General features: G+C 34.6%; 1 protein-coding gene and 1 long non-coding RNA gene across 2 annotated transcripts in view; both read right to left on the reverse strand.

Moving 5' to 3' along the window:
• Window positions 1-15,938, reverse strand: part of LOC129218103 (caspase-1-like) — a 118,088-nt gene that overhangs the window by 23,641 nt on the left and 78,509 nt on the right. The window lies entirely within an intron of this gene.
• On the reverse strand, window positions 1,331-4,464 carry LOC129218104 (uncharacterized). The gene is made up of 2 exons (XR_008580288.1): window positions 3,622-4,464; window positions 1,331-3,154 (listed from the first exon to the last, which is right to left on the reverse strand). It is a non-coding gene; the product is annotated as an uncharacterized LOC129218104 (long non-coding RNA).

The following is a 15,938-nucleotide window of genomic DNA, read 5'->3' on the forward strand; positions in this document are numbered from 1 at the left end:
AATAAAACCACTGGTCAGAATGACGTCAAATTTTAACAGCATTTTATCGAGGAAGGGGGGGAAAACGTACGGTAAATGAAAATTAAATAGTTCAAATTTTTAGCAATAGATGGCGCTGTAAGCATCATAATTTAATAGCGCTCGTTTTCATCAAATTGGTCTTTAACTGTCGTGAGACTGGCACAGAAAATGTTCAATATGCTGTCCCCCGTTTTCTGAGACAAGATAATATCGAGAAACAGCATGTTCCACAACTGATCGAAGTTTTTCCGGGCTAACGTTTAAAATGTGTTGCGCAATGCGTGCCTTCAGGTCAGCTAAGTTTGCAATCGGAGCACTGAACACAACAGCTTTCAGAAAGCCCCATAGCTAGAAGTCACACGGGTTAAGATCAGGTGATCTGGACGGTCAGGTTGTATGGAAATGGCGACTGATAATTCTAGCATTTCCGAAATGGCGCTTCAGCAGCTGCTTCACTGGATTCGCGATGTGCGGAGGTGCGCCATCTTGCAAAAAAAAAATGACTACATCCACGCATCCGCGCTGCTGTAGAGCTGGAATGACGTGGTTGCGCAAAAGGCATTCACAGCGCTTACCAGGTACGGTACAAGTAACAGGACCGGAGGCACAAGTCTCTTCGAAAAAATATGTAAATCAAGACAGCTGTCATGCGCATTAAATTATGAAGCCTACAGCGCCATCTGTTGCAAAAAATTTCAACTATTTATTTTTCATTTGCCATACGTGTTCCCCCTTCTTCGATAATATGCTGTTGAAATCTGACGTCATTCTGACCAGTGGTTTTATTTTTACAGCGTTTTAAAAATGGAACTTTAATTATAATCACCCTGTATATTTATGGAAGTTAAGATCACACTGAAGATTACGAATGAAATTAAGTGTGCCTATAATTTAGCATTAATATCTTCTTTGTGTAAATAAATACAAATATAAACATAAAAGTGACGACCAGCAACAGGCTCTGGGCCCAGCTAGGCAGGTTCTAGTCAATTTACAATTCCCAGTGAAGATCAATGGTCCTCTTAACCCTTTATCTATTGCATTATTAACTACCGAAAGTTTCTTCATAAATATATTTTCTTTAGCTGCTATATTGATAATTAAAGAATATACGAGAAAAAAAATATCCCTGGTGTGAAATTTAATTTGTTGGAGCTAATTAATTAAAGTGGTACTTAAAAGTACCGCCAGTACACTATGCATAAATTTCGTCATAAAAGAAAAAAACATACAGATGATCTTTCTTATGAAATTTAACCTCTTAAAAATGCTAAATAAACTAAAAACCATTCACAATAAAACAAAGAAATTATCAAATTGACATACTTTTATTTTATACATAAAAAAGGTAGAAACTCACATTTGATGATAATCATAAAAACAATTTTTTTTTTCCTTTACGCACAAAAATATATCACAAGTAGAGCATTTTGAATGAGGTTTTGATTGAATATTTTTTAGTGCACAGAATTCACAACGTCCTCGATTCGACACGAATGTTGGCCAATGGCATCCTCTATTTTCTAATCGAACATCATTAGAAACAGACAAATTTCCTTTTCTTCTCTTTTTTGTACTAAAGGCTTGTTCATTTCCATTAGATTTTGGTCTCCCTTTTCGTTTTGGTTGTGGTTTTGATTTTGTAAGTAATACCTTTAGTAATACAGCGCTTATATTCGAGGGATGACATTTTCTCATGACGTACTTCCACATATGCAATATATGAATTTACATATGCTATTTCTAGCATAGCAAAAAAAAGCCTGTGCCACCATTTTTTTGATTTCCTGTCCCTATCATAAATAGCACGTAACATGTCGGCTTTATCAATTCCCCCCATGTGTCCGTTGTAGTCTTTTACAACAATGGGTGCGATGACATCACTTTTGGAACCATCTTTGAGTCTCCTTTGCACTTTGCAAGTTTCGTTTCTATGATAATTTGAGAGAAAGTGTACGGATCGATTGTCCTTCCATTTGAAGTAGGATATTCCTTGATCAGATATTTGATAATCCAAGTCCCCTCGTTTCATTTTTTTTATCATCCATAAGTTTGGGTAAACCAAGTCTATCAGGACGAATAGTGCCAACTGCATATATATTTTTCGTTTTCAAATATTCAAATAGTGGCACGGAAGAGAAGAAATTGTCCATGATGATGATATGGTTTTTGTCTGCCATAGTATTTGTCATTTCATCAACTATTGTTCCGCCCAGTCCAAATCCTCTCTTTGAGCTGTCGCTATTAATCTGCTCCCCTTGATAGACGTCAAATTCATATATATATCCGGACATATCTGCCCGGCACCAAAGTTTGAAACCACGCTTGATTGGTTTTTTCGGGTTGTATTGCTTTAGAGAAGACCTTCCTTTGAATAGCACCATACTTTCGTCAATAGATTGGATCTGAGTGCCTATCCTAAAGTTCTGAAAATTCTCATTTAAACTAGAAATAAAGGGTCTCAGCTTGTACATTTTATCAGAGTTTTTATCCGGCATTGATAAATTGTCATTTAGATGGATATTCGATAATATTTGAAAATATCGATCACGTGTCATTGTTTGAGGGACCACATTTACAGAAGTATCTGTATCAGATGACCAGTACATGTGAGTTCTAGGTAACCTGTGATATCCGAATAGAAAATTGTAAGCCTATAAATCCATAGATCTCTTCAGCAGTTATAGGAGTAATTTGCTTGTTATTTTGATTTATATACAGATTTGTTTGAAAAACTATGTTTTCAACAATAGGCTCATCAAAAAATTTTAGAAAAAAATCCGTTGGAGTGAGCAAAGAATCAAAAATATTGCTTACAAATCCAGATTTCAAAGAAAAAATGGGAACCTGAGTCTGAAAATCTCTTTTCTTCCAACGTCTATCAATTTTTTCTTTACCTTTCGAGGTAGGAACTGCTTTTTTTCCAGAGTTTGACTCCTGATTTTCCTTATCACTGGATTCAGGTTCTTCTTCCGTCACCGCGTCAACATCATCAGAATCTGATGAAAACTTCTGCAATATATTATTTGAAAATTCTTCATCAGATGAATCATCAGTGATGTCACTTTCTGATGACAAGTCTTTCAGCACATCTAAAGCCTCCTGAATGGTGAGACCTTTCTTTCGGGGCATTCTAAAAAAAATAAAATTTAATTTTTACTATTGCTTGAAAATCTTTACATTTGAAGTACATTACATTTTCCCACACACACTTAAAAATTAAAATCTTTTTTTATTCGGAATGCAAAAGTAAATTTACATTCAATACTAACATTTTCCAATGCTCTTGACAGTGTTAGTAAAAAATAAATTAATAAAAAACTTCAAAAAAGCTATAAATGAAGTCAGTAAGAAACTTCTAAAGTATACTGCTACACTACACTTTCATAATTGCATTTATACAAACGAAAATACTACAGAGAAAAACAGGGACAAAATGAGAACAAGTTTTTCTCCAACACTATGTGTACTGGCGGTACTTATAAGTACCACCGAATAATTTGACCCTAAATCACATTACATAATCTGTTACCTTATAATGATTGGACAAATAACAGTCTTAGACAATACAGAATGAATAAAAAAAAATACAACACTTACCTTAGGTTCGATATTATATATTTACAGCAAAGGAATTCAAGAGCGGCAATCCTTACAAAATGGCTGCAAAAGAACACAATGTCTGTTCGAAAATATAGCTTTCTTTCTCGCAAAATTCATCAGCCTAGAACAACTGCTGCCATCTATCTTAAGAAAGTAGAGTTAAAAGACTTATTCTAAAATGTAACATTAATAAATAAGTAATGGTTGTTGTGTTATTATTTTTGAAAGTGATTGGTACTTATAAGTACTGCAGTAGATAAGTACCGTCAGTAGTTTCTCATTACCACCTCTTCCGGTAAGCTGTTCCAAGGTTCCACTACTCTGCTAGAATAATAATTTTTCCTAATATCCATGTTAGCCTGAGATTTAAATAGCTTAAAACAATGACCCCTTGTCCTGTTTTTAGTGCTAAACTTTAGCCCCGAAACATCTTTCATTTTAATAAATTTAAACAACTGAATCATGTCCCTTGGTCTCTTCTTTGCTCAAGACTACATTTTTAGCATTCTAAGCCTGGAATCGTAGTCTAAATAAGAAGTCCATTTATTAGCCTTGTAGCCCGCCTTTGAACCCTTTCCATCTAATACATTAATATCTTTCTTAAGATAACGAGACCAAAACTGAACAGCATACTCCAAATAAGGTCTTACCAAACTTCTATATAAGGGCAGAAGAACTTCTTTAGGTTTGTTTGAAATACAGTAAATCCTCGTTTTACGTGTGGGTTACGTTCCATGGAAAAGCCGCGTAAATTGAGACCTAAAAGTAGTGTTAAAATAGGGGTTAGGTTCCGTAGATAAAAGAATACTTCATTCAACATGCATAAAGAAAACGTAAATTAATTTCGTGTTCTGTTTATAAAGAGGAGCTGGCTATGATAGTCTTTTGGCAGCCATTAAGAATTTTTCTCTGTAATTCTTTACAGAACATTAACGCATCCATGACCACTTGCGTCATTTCCATGATAGAATCTTCCTTCAATAACAAATCAGAAAGGTCATTTCTATTGTCTACAAATGGCTGAATTTTCAATGTGAACGTTTTTAGTTGTGTATCATCGATGTCGGTATCTTCGTGGGTTTTGTCCTCCTTTGTCACTCCTAAAAGCTCTTCTTCCAGTGAGTTCTGAACTTTGTGAGTTTAATAACTTTACTTCTGGAAAGAGCTTTGGAACCAATCGCATAAAATGTCTCCAGTGGCCCAACACCGATTATTAGCACGCCAAAATGTAGTTTATTACGTGTAATTTGCAATATTTAAGAGTTTGGATTTTGAAAGAGGGGAAAATGTTATCTGTTTGCATTGCTGCATCCGCTTGAAACCGAAACTCATCCGCGTAAAATAAAATAAAAATGTCAAATCTTAAACTTCGTATAATTGAAACCGCGTAAAATAAACCCGCGTAAAACGAGGGCCTACTGTAGATCTGTTGATAAATCCAAGCATCTTATTAAAAACACAAAATCCAAATGTATATGTAAGGGGTGAATTCAAAAACTACCGGACCGATTTCGTTAAAATTTTCAGTTTATCTAGGTTAGTGCTGGGAAGTTTTGTAGACATTTTCGAAAAAATTCGGTGAATAGTTCTTTTTTTATTCGAAATTTACGTTTTGGACCCAACAATGGATCTTTCTACCTGGGCCAGACTAGGCTCCCTAAAAGGGAGCCAACCTTGACTCTCAAAGGGCGCAAAAAAAAAAAAAAAAAAAAAAAAGACACAAAGGCGCACAAGTTCAAACGGTCAAAACGAAATTAAAAAAAAAAAAAGCCGCACTGGTTTCAGAGAGCAAAAAGAAACATGCGCACAGGTTCGAGGGGAGGGCCGAGACCCACGTGATAACAGGCCAGACAACTCCCCTCCCCCCCGCTTCGTTACGCCACCAGTAGTCGATCTTTGAACTTGGCGCGAAACTTTGAAAGCAGTGCAGTCTACCAGTTAAACAATAGTGCTTCTTGGTCTGGTTGAAATAGATGAAATAGGAAATATTAACTTCGGCTGCACATTTTTGAATACAATACTGTTGGATTTATCTCATCCTTTCCACGTACCGGAATGTAGAGGCAATTAAAAAATATATATATAATATAAGTGTCTGCTGATTGAATTTGAGTCAGCGATTTCCGCTTCCGAACAACCTGTATGTGAAGAAAAAAGCGGGGCGTCTCATGGATTAAATTTTAAAGTTCGGAGGTAAGTACTTTTCTCAGATAAACAAATTTACATTTTATGCAGTTAAGATTACTTAAGTTTTCCTCCATTACACGAACAATTGTCAGTTTCCTTTCTAATATCTTTGTCTGTAATTTGTAATTTTAGTATACTGCTTTAATATTTGAAACGGTTAACTTGCAACTTTTTATTTCTTTATTTGTTCAACTTTGTACACGCATTTATTCGAAATGGATTTTCCAAGCTGACAATATACATATGTCAAAATTTTCTGCAAATATACTTGTTGCTATCAGAAGCAACGTAACTTGGTGTTGATATTCAGTTAATATGTAAACAAGTTTATTGAAACAGGCTTTTAACTGAACTAATCTTATATTTTCCGTTTCGATTAAATTGTTTCATACGCTAGCATGTGTTATTTTGATCAAAAAAACATTCCTTGATGGGCTTCCGTAGTTCTGAGATAGAAGATTAGATTTGAACGCCGGAGGTCGTGGGTCCGATACTCAAACATTTCCCCCCAACTACGCCCCTGCAATGTTATTCAAACAAGCTGGTTCTGTGCGTAAATTAAAAAAATATATACTTTTTTTTTTCACTGTTGTCTTTAAGTTTTTATGATATTTATGCACACATTGTGGTTAAGTTAACGGTATTCATAATTTCTGGGCTTGCGAAAGATTAGTTTTGAGCAGTGGATACACAACGTGCTTTTGCCAAATGCTCTGTGCTTGTTTGTTTATGCTTAAAAAGGGCAAAATATCTTGAACTACATATTTTTTGAACTCCTTGAAGGCTTTCAGGAACTCTGAAACTGTAACATAAATTGAATTAAGGGGCTGTCTATAAAGTATTATGCAAACTTTTGAACAAATTCCCCCCCCCCCTCCTCCTTGTTACATGTAACGCTGTTCAACATGAGCATATTGTTATAAAACAACGCGTGATGTTACACTTCTTGTTATCCCCTCCCTTCCCCCTGTCACATTGATTTCCTAAAAGAGCATACTCAGCAAAATGTTGATCTAAATTTAACATATATGAGGTTTTAAGTATTAAAAAAAAGTTGCTCAAATGGTCATTCTATGAACAGTTTTTTGAAAAAGGTTACTTTGTCATCAATTAATGCTTTTTAAAATAATTTTTCAAAAGCCTAAAACGATGAACTATTAAAGCCCCCCCCCCCTTCCACACACAAGAATCATTAGCAGCAGAAAAAGGTGAAAATGGAAAAGTAGCCGAATTCCAAAAAAAAAGGCTGTTTAGATATTGAATACATTTTTTGGATGTACAACATACAGTATTCATGATGTTGTATTATACATTCTTTAATTAACGTTTTTCAAGTTGAATTCCGGTTGTAATTTTTCGAGAGTGCCCACCGAGGGGGGGGGGGGGGTCGGAATCATAGTCTCATAGTAATGATAGCTTTTCGATGGCTATAGTTATAAATAACTGTGCCCTTGAAATTTTAAGGGAGATGGAGATGTTTTGGGGTTTTTTTTTTTTTTTGGAAGTTTTCATAATTGAAGGGGGTAGGGCACCGTCTACTTTGGGGGATGGCACCCAAGCATTCACGTCTTTTGAAAAGCATAAATTTGCTCAGCTAAGTTAACATCAATAATATGGTATTATGTAGTATTTAATTTGATGTTATGTCTTTGAAACATATTGCAGTCATGTTTCCCGTTTTCTTAAGTAAAAATGTTTATTTTTTAAAATTTCATTTAATTCTTATTCAAATACAATAGTAATATTATTTTTTGTTTTGATGTAATTGTAAAATGAAAGTTTATTTATTTATTTGAATACTTCTTAAGACTTAATGTTTCAATGCAATATACGAGTAGTTAAAATGCGATTAGTTAAAAAACAATTTCCAATGAAAAATAAAACTGTTTATTTATCACTTTGTTTTAACATGATTGTAAAATAAAATCGTGTTTAGTTATTTGAATACTTTGTAATACTTATAAATGTTTTTATGTCAAATACTATGAATTAAGCTCAGTGTATTTTTTAATGTATGATTATCGGTTCCTTTTTATGTTTTCAAATGAAAAAGTAGAACTTGTAATGCTACTAAAATAACAGAAGTCAATAATAAATAAACCAAATAGTTTTATTTAACCAAAATATTAATCGAAGTGCTCACTTCCCAATATCATTGTGGATCGACAAACGATGACGTCATTTGCTAGTTGGATGGCCTTCCTATCTCGAAGGCCTCGGGAGGGCACAAAGGAAAGAAAACAAAGGCGCACATGTTCAAAGACACAAATGAAATGAAATAAAATGAAAAAAAAAAGGTTCCAGGGCGGTGAAAAAAAAAGAGGCGCTCAGGATCAAGGGCGCGAAAAAAAAAAAAACGAACACATAAGTTTGAGAACGGTAAAAATAAAAATAAAAAAGAAAAAGAAATAAAAAACCGAAGGAGCACATGTTTAAGGACGCAAAAAAAAAAAAAAAGAGAGAGAGAGAGAGAGAGAGGAGGCGTTCAGGTTTGAGGGGAAAACTTTTTTTTTTTTTTGGGGGGGGGGGTCCCTCAAACCTGTGCGACTTCGTTTACTTTATTTATTTTGGCACCCTTGAACCTGTGCGTCTTCGTTTTTTCACGCCCTCAAACCTATGCGCTTTCGTTTATTATTGCACCTTTAAAACCGTTGCGCCTTCAAACCTCAGTTCTTTCGTGCCCTTTGGTAGCTAAAGCTGGCGCCCTCTTGGGGGATCCAGTCCACCCCTGCCTGCTTGTTTGTCGACCTTTTTAACTTATAATCCTTTCCAACGATTGTCCTCTCTCTTCTCGTCTTTCTCTGTCAGCACCAGTGATAATGGCCCGCATGCTTGTCAGTATCCAGTATTTCGTGCTAGTGCCTCAACGAGAAAATTTTCCTGAGACAAGTTAGAATTCTCTCTCTGAAAAGTTTAAAAAAATAATAACTTTTTTTCTTTTTGATGTTGATTTAGTGATACATCCCTAGCGAAGCGCCGTCTTAATAAAAAAATAAAAAGAAAGAAAAAAAAAAGCCTTTTCGATGTTAATATAATGTTACAGAATTTGCCGCCCCTAGCAAAGTGCCGCCCGGGGCGAGTGCCCCCTTTGCCCCCCCCCCTACGCTACGCCACTGCAGTAATGGTGTTGGTACCGTCACAACCAATAACAACCAAGTTGGCAAATGGATACTAAATGCTCATAACTTGTTTAGAAATTAATAATGTTCTACTCTATAACTCCAGCTTCTCTGCACGGAATTGTTATATGTCCTGTGTTTTTTTCAGTCGGGTTCTCGTATCAGAGTATAATGATATTCAACATTAGTTGTAAAATGCTTTTTGTTATTTTTCATTTGCGAAGAGAATCACTTTTGTACGTTTCGAAATTGGGAAATTCATTTTTTTAGTCTACTCTAAAAACAAGGCGGCTCTGTTCGCAAGTAAAGTAGATTTAATACGAACTCGCGTAATGGAAAATTCGGTAACAAAGATTTTTATAATCGAAAAATTTTAATTGGTAAAAAAAAAATAATTGTTTTTGTTGGGTGCTTGTTAGTTGGATTGTACCATCATTGTATGCAAAACCTACAAAAATGATGCGTAGCAAAAGCTCTTAAATGTAATGTAATAAATTATCTGAATAATAAAATAAATTTTTTAACTCATAAATAAGTTCAGATTCAATGTTAAAAATACTTATATTGTGTGCACTAGTCTTATTTTTGTTTTACAAGATCGTGTGAAAATGGAAGAAAAAAGTCAATTTTTGGTTTGTTTTGTGGTTTTTAGAAAATAAGAAGAAATTGCTCAATCAACCTAAAACTTTTAGGAGATATTAACCTTACAAAGAATTAAAATTTGCACCTCTAAGCATTTTCAAAATTATATATTTTAAATTTCGCAAAAAAAGTTCAAAAAAGATGGATTTTTTTTTGCAATTTTGGACTTTTTTGGGGTGATTTTCGAACCTAAAGTTATTATCCTAGGAGGCTAATATTTTAAAGGTACCCTATTGATGCTAAAAGTCAACTTTTGAGACACCAGGCGTTTTGAAATTCGAAAATTAATTTTTTTCACTCTCCACCCTACTCAACATTAACTTTAATTATATTAATCCAATGTGTGAAATATTATTTAGCTTAGTATAATAGTACGAGATCCTACTAGGCTTGATGCAGAGGCGCAGCTAGACCCGACTTTCGGGGGGGGGGGGTTACTTTTATTTTATATATATATGTGTGTGTGTGTGTGTGAACTTTTACATACTTTGGAATGGGGTGCCCCAAGTTCGATACTTGTGTCAAACAAAACAAAATCAAAGAATTTTTTTTTAATTTATTTTTTGCACTGTTTTGGAAAATTTAACTTTTTTTTCCTTTTTCTCCATTTAATTTAAAGTGAAACTTTCTAGCAACAGGTCTAGTCAAAACCAGTCTATCCAAATCAGGGGGAAAATCAAATATCTGATGAGCGTGTTCCGTTCATTTCAGTGTGACTGCTTAATTTAGAGGCTAACACACATCTACAAAAGCTGGCATCCCTGAAAGCTAATAGATGGATCCATTTCCGCCTGTGAACTGGATGTTTGACTTTCAATCTCATCGGTGGTCAGACTGTTTTTACTAACTTGGTTCGCAATAAAAGCATGAAATAAAATAAAAAAAGATTTCTTGATTATAACCTGCAAAAAATGAAATGACTTTTCATATCGTTATATTTATATGTTGCTTTTTATATGTATTTACATTTATGCTAGTTCTAAAGCAGTTAATAAAATTTGAATTAAAAAAGAGGGAAGAAATATAGGCGGTAGAAAGTTATTTGCACAAAGCTGCATACCATCTGTTCTCCTTTCAAGTTTTTATTTTTAATTTTATTACCTGCTTTAGAATTTATATAAATATCTATTTGAGAGAGCAACAACAATTTTCGAGTGTTATAAACAGAAGTCTTGTTTATTTTCTACTTTTTAATGCGAACCAAGCTGAAATAGTACAGAACAGTCTAGATTCATTTCGTTTTTAAACATTTTATTCCTGTAATGCTATGCAGTTTTTCTTTTAAATTAAAATAAAATTTCCTTCAGAAGGGTTCGATGGAATTAATGCTGCTTCAGCAGACTGTACTTCGTTTTCTTCAGAGGACGTTAACTTTCTCTTTTTAGAGCAACCATTTTTGTCATTTACATTTTTTTGGGGGGGGAGGGGGGAGGTTTGAAAAGCTTGTTATCGGTTTTGCTCTCTTCATTATACAACAACGTTCACTTAGAATATACTATTCTAAATAGTTCAGACTAAACGTTTTTAAAAGAATACGCAGTAAATACTGGCTGACATTTTCGACAAATCGATGTGATTGCGGTGGATTTTCTGGTTAGCAAAGGCCGTTTTGACTATCACAGCACAACGCCAACAAAAACCTTATGTCTCGAATTCCGGCTATGCTATCATTTTCGGATTCGAAGCCCAATGATCTTCAAAGCAGCAAGCAAAAGCATTTCCTTCAACTCGAAACAGAAAGGGCTGAGGGGGCAAAAAAAAGGAGAAATGCGTTCCACGAAAAGGTTTTTTTTTAGGAAAATTAAGGCAAGGACAGTCGTTTCGAGCACTTTCTTGGAAGAAGAGTAAAGGGGTGAAATTCACAGGTTGAGTATTAGTTGCCTTATGGATGAGTATTTCAAGTTCATGGTTAAAGGTCATTCAAGTTAAAAGCCATTTTGCTCTGTTATCTGGTTTAGTACTGTTCTGTGATCGCTATCTTTCTTAAAATTATGATTCCTTAAAGAAAACCAAGATGATAGGAGGGAAGTTTAAGATTTTTTCAAGTAAAGAAAAAAGGAAAATCCTAGAATATTGGTCAGGTTAGATTTGCAGCAATTGCTAACCTCAAGAGGATAAATAATTAATCAAAAAACAAGAAAAAGAAAAAATCAGGCACCAAAAAGCAATAAAAGACGTTTTCTTCAAAAAGATATGCTCAAAGTTTCTTTAAACTGGCAATAAAGCACATAATAATGTAATAATAGAACAAAGACCTAACAAAACTAATACAGAGGAATTTTGATCAAGAGCCCATGTGGTCTATAGTATCGATTTCAAATTTTCACCATCATATTCCAAATTTCTATAAAGTTTCTTAAAGTCCCCGTATCTTAAAACCTCTTTATCTCGATTTTTGTTTTCCTTCCTGTGAAATTCGAAACATACAGATTCAACTGTATGTAATATTCCCACTGCGCCGCTCATAAAATTAAACATACTTAACAATTTTCAGAATCTATGACAAAAAAAGGCTGCATATACGTGGATTTAATAAATCAATCTCATTTCTAAAGCGAAGTGTGAAATTTCACTCAATTATCAAAAAAATGTTAAAGCACAGTGAGGAGTGAGGCGTCTTTACGCTTGAGGGTCACTCATTTAGCTGATTTTCAATGGCACTGGAGGGGGGGGGGGGGGGGGAGAGCGAAGTGAATATTTGACCACTGTTATTCAGAAAAAAAAATTTTTGATTTTTTTCTTTTCTTTTTCTTTTCTCTTCTCTTTTTTTTCTCTTCTCTTTTCTTTCTCTTCTCTTTTCTTTCTCTTCTCTTTTCTTTCTCTTCTCTTTTCTTTCTTTCTTTCTCTCTCTCTCTCCTTTTTTTTGGGACAAACATTTCGGGGGGGGGGGGGTTTGTCCCCAAAAACCCCCCTTAGCTACGCCCCTGGCTTGATGTACCCTCATCGAGTTTCCTAAAATTATTACCATAGATGAAGAGTAAAAGTTGTAAATAAAACGTGAAAGAAAGAACTTCTACCTCTTTCACGTCTACTAATCAGGGTTGCCAGTTCTGAAAGGAGCCTAAAAATAAGTAATTTGCCCTCATCGGGTTTCTGAAAATCGTTATCATAAATGAAGAGTAAAAGATGGAAATAAGGGTTTAAGTTGGGTTCCCTACCTTTTTCGGCTAGCCAATCAGGGTTGTCAGGGGATAAAAGGTTTTCAATGACGGAAATAATTTATCCATCGAATTTCAGGAAATTGTTGTTATAAATGAACAGTAAAAGCTGTAAATAAAGCTCTAAAGTAATTTTCCAATCTTTTTCCGGTCTCTAAGCAGGGTTGCCAGAGGCTAAAAGTGTTTAAAATTGAGTAATTTATCCTCATAGTTTCCAAAAATTGTTGTCATAAATGAAAAGTAAAAACTATAAACGAAACGTTAAAATAAGGTTGCCTACCTGTTGCGTGTGAACTAATCTGGGTTGCCAGGGGCTAAAAGGTGCCAAAAATGAGTAATTTAGCCTCACCGAGTTTCCAAAAATCATCATAAATGAAGAGTAAAAGCTGTAAAGCAAAGGTTAAAGTAAAGTTGCCTACCTTTTTCCGGTCCCTAACCAGGGTTGCCAGGGGTTCAAAGGCGGCCAAAAATGAGTAATTTACCCTCATGGAGTTTCCACATAAGTTATACAAAAAAAATGTAATTAAAAATTTTACAAAACCGATGGCATAGGGTTGCCTAAGCAAAAGTGTTCCAATTAGAGGGTTGCTGTTGTTCGAAGTTTCAGTATTGAAACTTCGAATAGAGGCCCCCACCTTGGCTCTCGACGGCCCTGAGTACACTCAAAAAATGCCTCGTGGGTGGGGCCGTATCCAGAGGGGAGGATTTGGATGCAGCAGAGGAAGGTACAGAAGAAGGTTTTTTTTATATATTTTTTACTTACTAATGTCAGAAAAGTTAAACAACAAAGTTTTATTATTCGTAATTTTATAACTATTAAAGGAATGAAAATTTGAAGAAATACAGAAAAAGCAAATCTAGTTCCCATTAGCTGAAAAGAATACTTGTAATTTAGACACTTATTAGGACTTCCTGCTCTCTTTCCCAATGCAGTTCAGGGCCGAGACAGGCCCCCTTTTCAGTTTGATAGACTTGTCCTCCTACCCTCAAAACTCATATATAACTTACACTATGCCGATTTCGAGCCAGGGACTCCCCAAGGGCCGGACCCTTAGTTTCCGATTACGCTAGTATCTGGTTACCAAGATGAGCCAAATTCAGCTCCTACGATACATCCTGAGTAAAAAATGCAAAAATCATGATTCTCGCGTTTTTGTAGCATATTTCTCAAGATATATTTATGTGACTTTTATGTTTCGGAATTTATTTAATACAGACTTCAGTATTTTGGAAGTTCTTTTGTTATTGCTTGTTTCTATCTTACTTCTACTGCATACTGGTTATATCTTAATCATGAGAAAACACTTACTCTACTCTATTTCATTTTCTGAACTATTTGTGATTGAAGAAAAAATTGTTTGTTTTGAGAAGTATTTCGTTACATTTATTTTTAATTTAAAACAGGTGTGTTTTACAAAGTTATTATCATTTTGTAGAACTGTACAGTCAACTTCTGGAAAGTTCAAATAAAATGCATTAAGTAATTTCAACTGTTCTAGAGTCTTTGAAAATTATTCAAGTTTTTGAAATTCCTTAAAAAGCACTTCAATTTTGTCTCTTATTAAGAAAATAAAATATGAATTGTCCGAATGGCCAGAATATTACTCTTTCGAATATTACTTACTTTCTGAATCTCTACACCATTTCTTTTAAAGCATTTTGAACAATTTTTATTTTTGGGCATTTGATGAAATGAGGGGGGGGGGATTTTAGGGAAATGAACAAAATCAAATTACACTAAAAGCCAGCATGAGCAAGTGATGATGTGCTTCCCTTTTCTCCTCCCTCACTTTTCCTCTCTGTCGATTAAAAAATGTCAATGATTTGTCGAACAAGCAATTTTTATTTTGATTGATCTTGATTTGCAAAAGAATGCATAACTTAAAAGGTTTTGTTTGCCTATTTTTCTTTTTTGTTTTGTAGTCTCAATTACCCCCATATAAGGCCTCAAAATACAGATTTTTAAAACTATTTTTCAAAAATTTTCCCAGGAGAGAAACCCTTGAACCTTCTGAAATGATGGATATTCTACATTCCACTTAAAAGGTCACTCTCCTGTTATCCTTTCCACTACAAAGGTGAATAAAAAAAACGGAAATTAAAAATAAAAGCAGAGAGAGCATTAAAAAACCGAGACAAAAACATTAGAGCTGTATCGGTAAAAAAGACACATACAGGGAAAGATGGTCTGTCTCATCTACGACATAAATGCCCGGGCTGCAAAAGAGGAAAACGTACCTGTAGACGGATGGAGGGGTTTACCTGTAATAGCTCGGTGCCAAATTTGATGGTCCTTCAAACTTGTATTTATTAAGAGTGTTGGGAGCAAAAAATAAAACTTGAACCACGAATCACAAATGGCTCAGTGCCAGTGACCCATCGGGCAATGGCCTGCCCGCCCAATTGCCCAGACTGGCCCCCGATAGACTTTGTTATATATTATACTGGATATTGGTAGCTGCTAATTATTAATTAAAATGAGCTTCCGCGCCAATTTGGGGAGAGATGGGAAAAATGGGACAGTTGCATTTAAGTCGAAAGAAAATGAATCACTCTTTCCTGATTCTAATTTGCTACATTTATTCTACAAGAAAAAGTTTTTCTTATAATTAGGCAGAAATGCAGTTGTCTCATCCCTCCTGACTCTCACTATTTGTTATTCCGGATATTTTTTAAATGATAAATAATCTCAAGGTTTATGTTAGAGTTATAAGATTTCTATAGTTTTTAATCAGGAGACAGAAATAATGAAGAGTTTTTATAATCCTTATCAATTTTTATCTTAGTAACTGATAAATATATTATGGAAACCCCTCAGCCTTGCCCTTTTATTTCAAAACCATGCAGCTCCAGTAAAAAAAAAAAAGAATTTCACATTTTTGGACTGATGTGTTGCTTTGTAAACCTAATTCGAATACTTCTGTTTCATTTATTTTCTCAGAGTTAAAAAATAAAAATAAATAAAACATTCGCAGACCTACATTTATTCAGTGAAGATGATTTTTTAAAATATTTTTGAGTAGGGGAGGCAAAAAATTTCTCGGGGCAGGCAGTGCATCGCCTGTCCAACGGCCGTGGACCACAGCATACACGAGACATGCTTATACATTTCCCTTCTTATTTAAAAGGTGAAAATGTGCATAAGTCAAACCACATATTTCTTCACTTAAAGATTTTTAATCTAGAATTAATTGAAAAAGCAAAAACG

Source organism: Uloborus diversus, chromosome 3, assembly GCF_026930045.1.
Source record: "Uloborus diversus isolate 005 chromosome 3, Udiv.v.3.1, whole genome shotgun sequence".
Lineage (NCBI taxonomy): Eukaryota > Metazoa > Arthropoda > Arachnida > Araneae > Uloboridae > Uloborus > Uloborus diversus.